Consider the following 14,098-nt stretch of genomic DNA (forward strand, 5'->3'; position numbering starts at 1 on the left):
GGTATACTTTTAAGTAGTGTACAATCCATTATAATGACAACCTACAATCGATATTTCTTTTTTTCATAATATATTGCAATAAATTAATAAATGCATTATAATAATCTCTTGTGCTTGATAACAGCAGTGTCTAAGTCCCCTATATAAGATTAAATCAGTTCCAAGTAAAGGTGCCATGAATTAAAATACGAAATGGACAAAGCTGGTAAACCGTTGATGTTTCGGGATTGCTCTATTTAAGTCGTAAAACTGTAATAAATGTCTAAGAAAACCAAGAGGGAATGAATCTCATTTTACCAACACTGTAACGATATTTGCATTAAAAATTAAGTACCTTTTCGAATTTACGGAAGTAAATTTTGTACTTTTTGGTGGGTAAATTTTTAATCTGTTACTTATGAGGGTTTTTTTTTATTTATTTATGAATGAATTGTAACAATAAAGACATGAAAAGCTAATATTTGTCCTTAAATCTATTGTCGTGGACCAAAAATAGTTTTTTGGTCCATGCTATTGTAATCGTACGATCGTATCAATCGTATCTATTGTTCATACCCCAAGTGATAACAGGGCAGAATAACGTTTACCGGGACAACAGCTAGTAACATATAGAAACTTTGTATTTGCACTTGTATACATAATTCACTAACAAAGAGTTTCCTGTTTCGGAAACATTGAAAGAATTCATAAATAAATAAAAACATTTAAAATAGAGATATTTTTACTCATTATCGAACGCCCCTCGAGCACAATGCGGGATTATTGCATGCCAATGCACTAAATCGACGATCAACTGATTAACATTCACAATGTAGTAAAATTTATTTTAAAGCACGAATATTTTGTTTTTTCTCACTAATATGTCTATGATATATTTAAATGTGTTATGTGAAATTTAGTTTTTAATCTTTGTTTTTCAAATTGCCTATGTCATCAATTAATGCCTATATTAGAACTGTATACTTGTACTGTGTAACTGTTATACTTTTACGATATGAACTGTAAATGAATATGTATTGTTTACCGCATTGGGTGGATTTTCGGTATTAATATGACTTCCTACATTGAATTATTGGCGAAATGTCTTAAACCTTTTTATATAATCAACTATAAAATTACTCAATATAGTACAAAAATAAAACGCAGTTAAATCATTAATCTATCGCACTCTATCTTACCCTTGTGATCTCTATAACTTTCATTCATACAACACTATTGAAAACGCCCAGACCTCATTTACGATTTAATATCCATCAATTATTAAAAAAACGCATCGTTTCCACACCACCCGTATGTTTCCAAAGCCACTTGCTGTCAGATTTTTGTCCCGTCGCTTAAAAATTAACACTTCTTGACTCCCTAACACTTCCCGCAAAAATCTTGGGAGCCTGATGAATAATGAAAGCGCGCTGATACTCTCTGGCTCGAGTTTTAATAATGTTTTAATCATATCTGTGGTCCCTTAACTTTGCGCGGGAAAATTCTGAGACAGTTGACGTTTGTGAAGAAAATGTTTTACCGCTTGATTAAGACAGATAGATTATGCAATTTGTACTGGTATGTTTGTAAGTTTTTTTTTTAATATTGTATTATTAAGGTTTTATTAGTGGTAGAGAGTTCAACATTACGCAGAATAGTATGTCGGATTTCCCTAGTAGAAGATTGCACTGTATTTGTAAGGATTGAGTAAAATCAAAAACAAGAAAATATTAGAATAGATTAATATTGAGGGGAAAAGGATTGATTGGACTAATCAATGAAATGCATAGGGTTTATTTGTATTACCTTTATAGAATATAGAATTAATATTCAAAATATCAAACCAAACTCTGAACTTAGGCCGTTTTTGGTAGAGTCAAGTCAAGTAGCTGGTAATTTTATAAAATTTACGAATTAATATTACTTTTTAGCTTAATATTAATTGCACTGATAAGCCCAGTAAATGTAACGAAAGCCCTTTTATACATTTTGATGTATTCCATACAAAAATGTCTTCATATTCCATAACAACATTGACTTAAAAGCAAAATTTAATTTTCCCTCGCTCCACAGCGTATAATATGCTTTTCTTAACTTTATCTGTGAAGTTCGCGCTTACAGAGTCTGTGGTAAGAAATTTTATAGTAATATAATATTCAGCGACTGTTGAAGTTTCAATCAATAGCTTTGAGTTTAAAAGGTTTGCTTTTGTTACAGGCGAAAACTGACTTTGTTCCAAGGATATAATCATAGTTGTGCATATTTGTTTTGTATTGACTGCTGCTGTGTTAAAAAAATACTGAATGAATTTTGAAAATCGTTTATTCAGTTTCGACTCTTTACACGTTGTAGTATAGTGTACCTACTTGGTTAGTAATAACAGTTAGGCAACACATAGTACCTATAGAATTTGATATTTGGTAAAAACAAACAAGAAATATCTCTTAATATATTATTTTATTTTTTTTGCATAAATACACAAACAAATAGCCTTTATCACTAAGAATTAAAGTATTTATGAAAGAATTTTCGACATTATTTTAGTAGATAGTTTCATAGATTATTATTTCTTACAAACAAATTACGAATATAACAACCTTATCTTATTAATATATTGTATTATTATAAATAAACCTCGCAAGTATCACGAAAAACAATTATTAAATTAATGCTTATAATTGTTACATTAATGCTATCCATTTAATAATTGTTTTTTTATTAGATTGAGATGAAGAAGCTTAAATCCGCGATGATTGCGCAAATTTTAATCATATCAACGTCGCAAAAATCCTTGGAAATATAATACTGAACTCAAATTTCTTGGTAGTTTAATTTTTATAAAGAAGGAGCTCTGAGGAATCCATGGCGGATAAACAACGTGACACGTAATTAATAGATATAAATGAAGATAATAAATGAATTACAAAAAAGTACAATAACAACAGTGACATAGATAATAATTTATACAGGCACCAAAACACGTTTTCTTCTTTAATTTTAATGGTCATTTTGAAACCCTATTTAAGTTTCTCAAAATTAATAAATATAAATGTATGTATTTAGTATGAATAATTACATATTTTGGTCAATAACAATTTCCTTTAAAAACGTAAAATGAACATAAGCTGCGAATTCCGAATCTTCTGCTGTAGAGTTCGCAATTCATAAAACTAAAATTAATTGTTTTAATCTATATATTATGTATATAAAAATGAAACCCGTTTCCCTTGGTCACGGCATCACACGTGAACGGCTGGACCGATTTCGATAATTCTTTTTTTTAATATAATCCTTGAAGTACCAGGATGGTTCTTATGAAAAAAAAATATTAATATAACGCAACCATACCAACATAACATACAATATCTCGTAATATATATAAATCTCGTGTCACAATGTTTGTCCACAATGTTTGTCCTCACTTAACCGATTATAATAAAATTCGCACACCAAGTGCAGTTCGATCCAACTTGAGAGTTAGTTTAAACATGTAGGTACCATGGGCGAAGCAGGGGCGGACCGCTAGTAACACTATATATATTTTCATCTATAACCATAGTGAATCGGTCAGCATTCAAACATTCAAGAAACTCCAACACAATTCCCAGTTGAAACTTATCGCAGCGATATAAATTCTCTAAATTCAAGAGACACAAGTTTTAAACAAAATGAGTATGATTCAAAGTTATCGTGACACAACAATGTGCAAAGTTTCATGTAGTTAGGACGCTTGAGCGTGTAAGTATAACCTTTTGTCTAATATCTAATTTTGTTGTAACATACGAGCTGAGAATGAAGATAACTGCGTCACACTCGTGTGTAACTTTTAACTCATGCAGAGTTGTGAAAGAAGACAAGATTATTGAATTAAATGTTGAAATAACTATTAAAAATTAATTATACTATTGGTGATTAAAGAAACATTTACAATTTCATTTTTAACAATTATATATGTTACAGACAAATAAGTTTGTCTTAGCAATAATTCAATCGATAAAAATAAAAAATAAACATGTAAAATGTATGTTACATGATGATCCTTGACAGTTCCATTGCCTCAGCACCAACTACGCTGCAGAAAAAAAAATACATTCCCGCGTTACCGCGCAATTCTAATTTTAAAATACACAGCATTCAAAGTTTCACATTTTTAGGTTAAGACAAAAGTCCTCGATTACCATATAATATTTCTGTTTAAAGTTTTAACCAACCAAAGTTTTGTCTTGAAATGGTGTTGAAAACAATAACACCTCTAGTCGTTGAACTGAAAACTTAAATGTATGAGCTACTTTACAATTCAAGATAACCAACTTCAACAAACTTGAATATATTTTAATAATGCGATTTAGTTTTTACTTCATCCCGGAAATCACCTTTTTAGTGGTATAAGTTAGGAGAGATTTGAGTTTAATATTATTGTAAAGAACAGATTGCTTAAATTAACTGTTTTTCTGTCCGTAGTTATTCGTGCGGGTTTTTCTTTGAAAACGTGGGCGAAGCCGCGATCGGGAATGTAATTATTTTAAAAGGATGAAACATAATATTATTGGTGTAGAATTTACCTCTTCATATACTTTTCTTTAATCATTATTCATCATTAAATTCAACATATTCTTTAAAAAAAACCGTAACATCAATGTAGAGTTTCCTTAAATACGGAAAAAATGTACCTACAATAACAAGGAAATCCCACCTATTAAATTATAAATATCCTTTACACAAAGTAAACAATAAAAATCTATTTCAATAGAAAATATCACTGACTTTTTCATTCTAACCTAATTTCCTTCAAAACAACTAGAGGCTAAACAGCTTAGATTATGGATTGGTCTCCGCGCGCGCGCTACGACTAGATGCCGCTTGCGTACTTGAAAAATGCGGCAACTTTTAGTACGCCGAATTCGGCGTACCCGAGCCAGTCGTGTCACAAGCATTGTGTGGAGAGGGCATACCGATAGTTTTTGAAGATTTTGGACAAAACCCGAAGTAAAATGCCCTGTTTGTGCCATAAAACTGTGTAAAAAAAATATAACAAAAAATAAGTGAGACACTGGGATCACGTACGATCGGGAATAATCGTATTATTCGAAATTTCACCTGTACTTTAAAAATGTTGTTTACGAAAATACGACGCCATTCAGTGTTGCCGTACTGCATATCCCAAAAAATACACATGGTTAAGGAAATCTTTTAGCAATAATTTGAACTTATTCATAATGTTTTTTTCAATACTATTACTAACGCATATATAAAAAAGGATAATTATAACAATAATTTATTTCTGTTTAACCATGTTTAACTGACTCATATGTTATTTTTTTTATTACCGCTTTTTACTTTTAAGTTTTAAACAACCTTTGTGGCATCGCAAGTGGATTTGAGTCGCATGTTCATGGGTTCGATTCCCGGCAAGGCCAAGATGAAAAAAAAATATTTTTCAAACTTCAGCCCATTACCCATTTATGAGGTAAAATTTATGTAGCTGGCAGTACAATTCTTCACACACACTAGCGTCCTTACAAATTGCCTTACACACACTACAGAACTGAGTTGCCGCACTCACGGAGCTATTGTTTTTAGGTGAGGCGGTATCTAGTCGTAGCGCGCGCGCGGAGACCAATCCTTAATCTATGCTAAACAGTTTAAAAACAAACAATCGTTGTTTGCATATAAACCGACCCGTGATTGGTTCTGCCCGCGGCGATATCGGTCTCCTATCGAATTACTCCAATTATCTGTTACTATCCTATTGGAAATGTTATTTTTTTGTTGGACGCTAAATATAGCAGTGTTACGTTTTAGTTAGACAACATAATCATGATATTACGCGGATGATAATCTGATAATAGGGTTAATTTTAGAAATGTGGTAGGTATGCGGGAAAATAAAAAGATGAGGATAGTTTGTGTATAATAATTTATTTTATATTTTTTAAAGTTAACATAATACACTACACGACATTTTAAGGTAAATAAAACTATCTATAGGTTCAAATCTATATTAAATTCGTATGTGCTGAATGCGTCTTGAAAGTTTTCAGCTTCATGGCTATTTTTGCAAACTCTTCTTAATTTGTTGTGAATTCATTATATATGCTTTTTAATATAAAGATGAGCTTTTATCACTATCTGCTCTAAACGAAATACCTATATTATGTGTAGTCTACATTATAAGTGTGTGTGTGAGCATATAATGCCAATAAAACTTATAAAAAACCATTAAGAAATTGAAAGTACCAAGTTAAAAAACAATGTTCTTTGCCTGTTTACCAAACATCAACTAAATAGCGAAGTTATTCTCAGTATTTGTAACTGTACTACTTCGGCGGAAGCAAACAAGCTCTATAAACTAAGCACCTGAACCGAAATTAGACCCATTTATTGACGTTATACTCGCGGGAATTATTGAACAGGGCTGCCACAGATAATAAATAACGTATAGATGAAACCACAGAGTAAGTAATGTACTACGATAAAACATACAGATAATAAACATCATAATTAATGGAATTTATCTGGGTACTCGACGTTTGATGTATGACCGATAAAAATAAAAATAGTTTAATCTTGAGAAATTTAAAATAATTATAATATAAATGCAAAATCTACTTAGAAGCGAAATAGTTGAAAACTGTTTGTTAAAACAGCATTGTAATTACCACTTATTAAAACTTACACAATTACCACTAAGTCATAGTTTACCTATTTTTATTACAAAATAAAAAATCATACTTAAATAATACAAAATCTGTTAATCTGCTTATTCTCTCCAAAGATAAAAACTAAAAGGAAGAAAGAATGAATATTTGATGGAAACTATCTTCATCGTATTTATGCTAGAACATGGCTTTAAGAAGGAATCTTGTAAACAAGTCGGATGAACTAAGCTGGCACCTGAACCGGAATTAAAACCATTTATTGACGTTACTCTAGTAGGCAGTTGGCTAGGGTTGTCACTTGCACAGGTAAATAAAAATACGTGCTACAAAAATAAATATTTTTATATAATTTTTTTAACGAATTAAGAGAATGGCGGTAATAGTGCACATGTGTTACTTTACTTAATTTTTGATGTAATTCTTAACTGTCACAAACAACAACTGTCGTTGAAATAATTCTTTAATTACAGTACACAGTATGTACATTCGTATCGAATTTACCTCTCAAATTGAACAATGCAGCAAAAAAACAAGCTCCATGATATGAGAAAGCTGATCTTTGTAATAGTTTTGCTAAATTTAGCTAAACCACGTTCACTCTAAAGAGTAAAAAAAGTCATACACTTTAAACTAAATTTAATGGTTTACAGAATTAAGCTGTGCCAACCCTAAAGCCGGTGCAGTGAAATGTGATTTGTGAGATTTGTCGTTCGCTAAAGCAACTCAACCAATACCTTCGATTTTCACAGCCAACTTAAACAGACTATGCAACACACTCTACATACAAAATTATGCCTTATCGTTCTAGTATTAAAGTTCATAATACACCCCATTACTAACTTTCATAGATACTGATACCAAAGATTACTATTTACATTCTTGAAGCTTAGTTTGATATGAAGAACCTCTTCAGACTACAAGACGATATTACTTGGCATTACTTCAGTAATACATTGGTATTATTTGAGTGAATTTGACTCTTGGTTAAATTTAGTTGAGAGTTGAGTGAAATAATTTGCCTCAAAGTGTTCTTTATTATCTTCTTTGAGTTGAAATATACTGTAAATCTAATATCATCACTACATAATATAAAATTGGTATAAAACAAAGTTGCTTCCTCTGTCCCTATTTATGCTTAAATCTTTACCTAAAACTAAGCAACGGATTTTGATGCAGTTTTTATTAATAGATAGAGTGATTCAAAAGGAAGGTTTTTGTGACTTTTAGTATATAATTTATTACGCGGGCGGAAAGCTAGTGTATTATAATGACGAATTTTGAAATTACATAAAGATACACCTGTAGGTGTCACAAGGCAATAACACATATTATGTAGCGCCTACGCTCTTGCTTTTCTACACCCTCTCTTTTCACTTTCATCGCTTTAGTCCTTTTCTTTATAATTGTCTTTTATAATAGCCAAAATCGTATCAAATACTTTTACACTAAAAATGCCAACTAACACTCAAACAACACGCCCTTTTAAATATCTCCAAGAAAAAGTTGCTTAAAACCTGGTTAAGTGCTGCAAAACATCAAAAAAGAATTCCACAGGCGCGACCGGCCTGTCTTATGGTGGCAGTACACATGGGCCCAACGTGTTGGGCCAACGGGTTGGGCCAACGTGTAGAGAGCTACTTGGCGGTATGTTGGCTTCATTAGCCTAGTTGGCGCCAATATTGGCAGGCCAACCGAATGTTGTCGGTTTTTTGTGCACACATCAAAGGATCTTGGCGCGCTCCGCAAACAGCGTTCACACGTTGGTGTCTTGTTCAGTTTGTTGTTACGTGTCAGCGGAGACAGTATCGTTGCGCGTCAATGAAATTTACGTTTAACCATGTTCCAATAGCGATGGAGGCCCGAGGCGCCGATGTGGACAAGCAATGAGGTTTTACAATTCGTAGAATTGTATCGACATGAAGGAATAATTTGGAATCCACGGCATGAACTACACAAAAATAAAAACCAATCTCAATAAATCAGATGTTTTATTTTCTATTTATTATATTATTCTAGATGTTTTTCTTATCTCACTTTCATACAATGCGATAAAAAAAAAATATATTTATAAAAAGAGTAAAATAGTATTAAAAAGTTACTTGTTCTTAAAAATTAAATAACAATATACAATGAGCGTGGTTTTGATCAAATTGTGCTTTATTACATAAATAATATTATCATTTAATATAATAATATTATATAATCTTTAAAGTTTCGTTTTATAGGTAATTAAAATTAAATTAAGTGTAAAATGTACACATTTTAAACATTTGAAAAAATCTAAACATAATAATGTTTTATTTATACAGAAATAAAAAAGGACAATAGAGATTGGAAATGGTATCATCGCAGACGGCAGAGTACATTCATTGTTATTGATGCACATGTACGTAATAATTAAACGCACTGTATAAATAAATTGCCGCGGCTGCAAGAACTTCTACGGACTACGTCCATCCTTGAAGCGCCAATGCAGAATGATCTGTACGCCAATGTGTGAACAGGAATCTTGATATCCTTCATTTTTTCCCAACACGTTGGCCCAACGCGTTGGCCCCATGTGTACTGCCGCTATTACATCTCGGCTTCTCGGTAGTTTAATCTAAAGCAAAGCTTTGTTTCTCACGAGGCGTTATAGAATGCACGCTACACTGCTTTAACAGTATTCATGAGTATGGAGTAATTTGCCTTTCAGATTACTAGGTTTATGCTATGTAATAGTTTCTATTAATAGTTTATTATTGAGGTGCAAGCTTAGTGCAGAGAACGCTTTGGTATTATGTATGAACTAGCTTCTAAGAAAAGAGGGGATGTGTGAAGTAATGTTTTACGGGTAAAATGTTTACCAATTTTGCTGACTCTTTACATAATTGATAATAACCACCGCCACTTTCAATTGACAGGCATTGCCAATGCTTATAATAACATTTAAAGGTCATTTATTACTTGCGATAAAATAACAATTTTAATTGACAATTTAATCTTAAAATAATATAAGAATATAAGCAATTAAATTGTTATTTACATCGGTATCCAAAATAAACGGTCAATGGTGGTTTGTGTAAATCCGAACGAGTTGGGATAAAGTCGAACGAAAATATAAATGTATGGAATTGTTTTGAACGATATTGAATAACTCATTGCACAAAGGAAATACCGTTTTTAATAATATTGAAGCACGTTGCTGTGTTTTGTAACATCTACCTTTGAGTTTGAGCAATAAATATTTTTCAATATCAAGTGTCAAAAATTTTCCCGCGCGATTCAAATGGTTTTCGACAGGAAAAAAATGTGCACAGACAAAAAATTCGGCGTAGAATATTAAAAAGTCAAAGTGATTGCCCCCGTGGCCGCCGAATAAAACCTATTTCGGAGTTTCAGATACAAAGCCGCGGTTCACACAAAAGATTTTTCACAAAAGTTTTCGTAAAAGCTTTTGGATAATGAGGGGAAATGCGTTTCTGCATAATACATTTATCTAGAACCTTCCGCTGTAATTACAAAAGTTTTCAGTTTAAGCGGGTTGGCATTAAATAAAATATGGGTTTCAATTTTTTTAGCATTAGTTCAAAATTGTGTAACCCAATTTATGTAGGTAACTTAAAAGTTACTTAACCGATTTCTGTTAGAAGCTTAAGTCAAGGAAGGCTTACTTCTTATTTATGCATATTCTGGCCATGGGTAGATTAATAGATACTGCCCAACTTTTTGTGTTCTAGAGCATGCTAATTTCAATATTAGTTGCAATAATTTGAGAATACCTATTATTCATAATTTTTCTCAAACCTTTAGTTGGTTATAATTGGAGTTCCATACTGTTCCATTATTTATCTATGCATTGTAACAACTCTATAGATTAAATTATTAAATGAAATTCTCAAAACAGCAAAGATAATTCAAAACTAACTTTTTCCAGACGATAAATTTTACACTTCGTATGAATACAATTTTCCGAGATACAAAAGTAAATGAGTTGAGAGGACCAAAGGTCGATCTTAAATCGTTTGAACAAAGCGTGTTCCGGTTTTCTTTGTTAATTTTTAACCCTTATAGCATTGTTTACTTAAAGATATGTACTAGCTGAATTACCCGTCTTCTTTCGGATTGAATAACTCGAAATATATGTGGCAATCATAACATCTACAAGTTCTTGAAAACTAATTTAATTATTCTAGAGATTAGCCAAAGCAAATAGTCAGTTAGAGAAAAATAAATTGTCATTCTTGTGCTTTAATAAAAAAGGGCACTTCTATTTTACTTTTTTCAAATATTTTCCCGTTTGATTAATATCTACAGCTTATTAAACATATTTTGCTTTCGGGCATTCTTGAGAACGCGAAAGAATATATTTTTATTTATAGACGCGAGTTAGAAATTACCTTCGTATTTGAAGTAAATGAATCATAAGAGAAGCCTTTGTGTAAATTGAATTGAAAATCCGAAAGAATTTCCTTTATTAGGAACGCTTCAAATGCCAAATTATATAGAACATCAAAGATATTTCGAGGTTTTGTTGAATTGAAATTTCGCGATGAAACTGTGGGCTCACCGCTTATCTTGTACTTTGGCAGGTCAGTATTATAATCATATAAGTATGTCTCAACTTTTAATAATTTTGTGAAAAGTGATTTTTGCTTACTGCGAAAATTAAACAGACATGAACTAGAATTAAACACGCTGAAAAGTTTTCTCAATTTCGAGAAAAATAATTTAATAAATAAATTGCGTTTCAAATTGTAATAATGTATTTGTTGAATTGTAAGAACTATTAATCTAATTCTAGTGAGAATTGCTCAAATACGTTGTGTGCACGGACATATATATCAAGATAGACTAAGCGAGTGTATGTACTTCCCGTGTCCAAACTACGATTATGAAACTTACTTGACGCTGGCCTACACTCAGTCCGCGCTTGCAGTTCGCCAAGGAAAGACGTGAAGCTGAATAAAGTAAAATGCCGAATTACGCCGTTATAAACTGTAGAAACTCCACAGCTGTGAGTGGCCGAGTTAGCAGAGATGTTTCCTTCCACCGGTAAGTAATTTTCTAATCAGAATATGCACTATTTATTTTAAAATCAAATAAAGAATATCTGTGGAAAACGATCGTGACAAACACGGATACCAAATCATACGAAATGATTCGGAATACATTGCGGCTTTTACTTGGCACGGTAAAGATCGCGTCGTATGATAACAAGCAATGAATAGCGTCTTCTCATTTTTCTGTTCTCATTTTTCTGTCCAATTTTGTGGTTAGTGATGTTCATTTGATGCAACAGTTCTCGATTCTAATCGATTTTATAATCGAACAGATAAATGATAATTTGAAGGAGCAATTTTTCAGAAAAAAAGGCATAGATTTTTTTTGTCATTTAATACGACTTGACCTAGAACTTTTAAGTATTTTAATACAAAGGTACTAAAAATAAATATTATGACATGGACGCCATTAGTTAAAGTGTCATCTTGGGAGTTTTTTAAGAAAACTCCTTATTGCTTAGACTATGTTTGTTTTTTCAGTTTTCCAAGTAACCCGAACATAAAAGGAAAATGGATCGATGCAACGGGACATAAAGATTGATTGATTGACAGTTTCATTACTTTCTTTCGATGGCCTCTCTAGTACGTAGTACATGGTAACTCAATGGGCATATGTAAGAAAAAGCTAAAACACATTAGTTTACTTGTTAGAATATTAAAAGGTTTATAACTTTATTTTATCATCCCTCTGTCTATGGTAATTATCATTTTTCTGTCTTGAATCGATTTAGTAATCGATTACGATTCATTTATTTGACTACCTCTTAGACATAGATCTAGTTTGATCTGATTTCTTTCGATTTACTTCGATGGGATAGGACGATACTAGAATCGCCGCGCGAGTGGCGGCCTAATCGATTTAGCGTAAAATGAAATTAACATCACTAAAAAGCGCTCGTGACGTCATAACGCGTCAAGGTCAGTACAAAAAATATGACACGCTTGGTTTTCATACAGATCGCGGTACTTGCGTTGTCTACTTATATATACATGTCTGTGGTTGTGTGCATAACGTGTGGCTTAATATTTTGTTGCAAATTAATATTATAAAGAGAAAAGATTGTATTGATTGATTGTTTTCGAAACTACTGGACCTATTCACAAAATAATTTTACCAAAGGCATGAGAAGCATTGGTTGGTAGTAGCGAACAATAAAGTTACTATTGGTATATAATATTATTTGTTCCTCATAAACAATCGTCAAAATACAAGCATACTATTCTTAAAAATGGCAACCCAGACAAATTGACGTAAATCAAAACGCCTCGCATCCAGCTGTAACTAAATAACGCCGAGGCTGGCAACAATTACGAGCGAGCTATTTCCCTCCGGATGTCATTTTGATCAAGACGTAAAATCGCAGACTGATCGAACGATAATTGAACGATATCCGGATTCTACCGGTTTTGTTCTTGTAAGAATTTTAATCTGGAATTCGGTTTCGAATTAGAATTATGTCCCGCTCCTTGGGGATTTCGCGGGGATTAATTATTAATTGTAATTTGGTTAGAGAAATTCACCATTTTAATCGGGGCGCCAAAATTAAAGTATACTGATATATTTTTGTAGGTATGTCTTTTGAACAAATCGATTGAAATGATAAATAATGGCATCATCAACGATCACACTACATATAGGTATCTCATTCAATTCTCTGATACTTCGTTCCAGATTTTTTAAATTTAAAGCGCGTCACACACGGTGAAGATACTATGTATAATATTTTATCTTAAGATACTGTTATATTTTATATTACAGTATCTTAACGCATCCGGTATCAGCGTTCGGACCATCATTTTTCTTTTTGTCATTGCGTACTAAGACTCCTGTAGAACCGCCATCCTGTTACAAATGACCCACAAAATTTCGCGTCATTTGTAACAGGATGGCGGTTCTACAGGGGTCTTAGTACGCAATGACAAAAAGAAAAATGATGGTCCGAACGCTGATACCGGATGCGTTAAGATACTGTAATATAAAATATAACAGTATCTTAAGATAAATATTATAGTACCTATCTTCACCGTGTGTGACGCGCTTAAGACTTATGTACAATTCACATCTTCCCTGTCAAGATAATGTACCTACACACACTCCTATGACAATACCAAGTAAATTAGGGTTATTAAATAATCTTCTCAATACAAAAGTCTCAAATCCCAATAACAAAGACACATGGGCAAAGATTTCAATGATGAGATAATATTTGATAAACCATGCTATAGAATAAAAATTTTCATCAAAGAATCTAATAATCAAGAATATAAGTCATAAACAGAAAACTGCATGCCAGTTATTTCTGCGCCATTACTCTGCATTGATAGCGAAAGAACAATGGCCGGCTATAATGGCGATTCGACCACGGAAATCGAACAGGGAGCTGAGGTGACGACAGTAATTGCAACGTTGGCTTTTAAC

At 32.3% G+C, this 14,098-nt stretch overlaps 1 protein-coding gene across 1 annotated transcript in view; it reads left to right on the plus strand.

The window, feature by feature from the left end:
- Nucleotides 1-14,098, plus strand: part of LOC149488639 (WD repeat-containing protein 44) — a 102,598-nt gene that overhangs the window by 11,577 nt on the left and 76,923 nt on the right. The gene's annotated exons all lie outside the window — the stretch shown is intronic.

Source organism: Colias philodice, chromosome 5 (assembly GCF_061535455.1).
Source record: "Colias philodice isolate Cphi_HAF_F1 chromosome 5, ilColPhil1 Martin Lab GWU primary, whole genome shotgun sequence".
In the NCBI taxonomy this organism is placed as follows: Eukaryota; Metazoa; Arthropoda; class Insecta; order Lepidoptera; family Pieridae; genus Colias; species Colias philodice.